We start from the raw sequence: 3,136 nt of genomic DNA on the forward strand, positions 1-3,136 counted from the left end.
AAATGTATCATGTACCATTATGTGCTCAAACGTGATCACCTGTTAAAAGTTCCAGAAATTAGTATTGAAGCAATCTGTGACAATTAACATGGGGCTAACACCGGAGCTAACTGGGCTGATGGTGAAATGTGACAAACAGTGTGAATCAAGTGACCCGTTAAGTGTATCTTTAGAACTCAGCAGTTTAAATACCTTCTGCTGGTCCCTTTTATTTTCAGTTGTCTCAGGATTTGCACGTATACAGCACTAACTGTCAGCCCTGTCTCAAACCAACTTGAGTACTGAACATTTTTAATGTTGAAAAAATTCAGGGACACTGTTTTTAAAAGGCTTCCCATCGTGATCAATCAGTCTGTGGTGAGTGAATTTCACATTATCTTCAAACATTCATGTAATAATGTCGATAATCTGGTTCTCAGAAAAAAAGAAAACAAACAAAAAAATGGTGTAGTTTTACATCCCACATGTTTTCTAGGATTTTAGGCAATGTTTTCAGACCTGTTTAACTCAAACACCTCTGCTTTTACTTCTTCTGTTTTCTACTTTTGCATCTTCTCACTATGACAGAGCTGTTATTGCTGGAGCCTCTGACATGCTATGGTAAAACAGAGAAATGGCATTGTGAGAACTGTGATATAGCTTTGATTCTGGTAACTGCTCACACAGTAGGGTGAAAATGGGCCTCAGCTTAGCCTTGTCAAACAGCAAAAAGCACTTAGTGGAAATGCTTATGAATAAAAATGTCAAGGAAGCAGACGAGCTGCTCCAAAACAAGCTTTTGACAAGCTGGCAGTCTGCCATTTTGATTATCTAAATTCATTCCTGTTAGATTATCTAAATTCATTTCCGTGGCTCCGTCCACTTCCCTTGTTAGATTATCTAAATTCATTCCTGTTAGATTTCATTTGGTTGGGTCTGCAGCAGGAAGATGATAAGACACCAAATGGCTTTCCCGAGCACACACAGTCACATAGCCCCACACATTCAAAGAGAATTTCCCCAAATTCTCTTCACACCAACTTTCTAAAACACCTCTACTTCCTGGGAACAGTGGGAAATCTCCCAATTTACCTTCTCACAGGGAACCCCGAAACCATCCATTCCTTTTGATCTACATGACCACCTGTGGTTGACTGGACTTTATGGCTCCGTCCACTTCCCTTGTGATAACACCCCACTCAGCAACAAAAGGTTCTTCCAACACTGCTGAATCATGGAACAAGAGTGCCACATAGTGGCGACTGCATCACATGATAACAAGAACAATAATATGATTGGCCACAAGAGGCCTAGCCTCTCTCCTCCATTGGCCTACAAGATTTAAATACACACCCGGGAAGTCTAAAACCACTCCCCCCACACAAGTATATAAGCAATAGAAGCTATTTTTGAGAAGTCAGAAGTTATTCTTGACAGGATTTGCGTATTAACTACTGTTGTACGAGATTTCCTTGAATATTTCTCCAGTCGTTTATTTTGCTTTATTGTTGGACCTGTTTTGTTTGACGTTTGTTATTAAAACGAATCGACCATCTACCGGCTACTGCCAGGCTACTGTCATGGTCACAGTTTTGTCACTTTAGGGGAAAACGACACCTGAAATCTGTATCTTAGAAAAAGATGATCTGCTCAACAGCAGTCAAATTGGAAAGCATGTATTAGCATGTATTAATAAATGTTTCTGTGATTGATTATTGTTTTTTTGAAGTTACATTGCTAATTCCCACATTAAACAAGCCTTTGTCTTACAGATGGCTGACTCAGCTGTTTCTAGGACAACCATTTGTTGCCACAGCCTCATTTTACCTCTCTCCTGGGTCATTTTTTTCTTTTCTCTATATAGTGAGCAGACATCTGCATTAAGAACCCATCTTTTACGTATATAGTGTATATGCCAGTGTTATTTCATACACTGTGGTATGCTGGGGGAGCAGCACATGAAAGAAGGACTCACACAGATTGGAGAAGCTGATCAGGAAGTCTAGCTCTGTGGTTGGCATCAAACTGGACCCTCTGGTGACAGTGGCAGAAAAGAGAACACTTGGCAAACTGCTCGCCATCTTGGGCAATGCCACTCATCCACTGCACACTGTCATCAGCAATCAGAGGAGTCTGTTCATTGACAGGCTCCTCCTTCCAAAGAGCAGGACCAATAGACTTAAAAACTCTTTTGTCCACCGGGCAATTAAACTGTTTAACTCTTTACTGGGTGGGAGTGTCATGTGTCATCCGTTACACCGGCGCCGAACTCCTACATCTCGCCTCTGACTTTGTCCCACTGTCATCTCAACTGGACGATAAACTCCGGGATTTTAACATCGCAAGGTGCTCAACACCACTGCGGCCGCCCAGGCAAGGCCGACGCTCAGACACCTTTGCCAGGTTCAGGAGACCCCCGTACCGACCACCTCTCCCGGCCCTCCTGCTATCCAATGTCAGATCCCTCCGTCACAAAATGGATGAACTACAACTCATGATTCAATCCAACAAGGACTACAGCGACTGCTCTGCCATCTGCCTGACAGAGACCCAGCTTGATCATTCAGTTCCCGATCAAGCAGTAACTCCTCCAGGTTTCATGCTACACTGTGCTGATAGATCACCCGAACTATTGCACAAGTCAAAAGGTGGTGGTGTCTGCATAATGATCAATGAACGATGGTGTACTAACTCCACAGAACTCTCACATGAATGTTCCCCCCACCTGGAATACCTTACAGTCAAATGCAGACCATCATCTCTCCCAAGGGAATTTGCATCAGTCATCATCGTCTGTGTTTACATCTCACCTGAGGCTAACACTACTAGCATCACAGCTGAGCTGGCCAACCACATATCCTCGGTGGAAAGTAAACACCTGGACGCAGCAGTCATTGTCATAGGGGACTTCAACCAAACCAATCTCTCATCTGAGCTCCCGCGCTACCATCAGCAGGTCACCTGCCCAAGCAGAGGAAGCAACACGCTGGACCACTGCTACACCACCATCAAAGAGGCTTACCATGCTTTCCCAAGAGCTCTGCTGGGCAAGTCTGACCATGCAATGCTGCTGCTAATCCCACAATACAGACAAAAACTTAAGTCCTCCAAAACACCGGCCAGGCCATCGCGGTGTTGGTCCTCGGAGGCAATTAAA

This window comes from Cynoglossus semilaevis, unplaced genomic scaffold (assembly GCF_000523025.1).
Source record: "Cynoglossus semilaevis isolate Cse_v1.0 unplaced genomic scaffold, Cse_v1.0 scaffold279, whole genome shotgun sequence".
NCBI lineage: Eukaryota > Metazoa > Chordata > Actinopteri > Pleuronectiformes > Cynoglossidae > Cynoglossus > Cynoglossus semilaevis.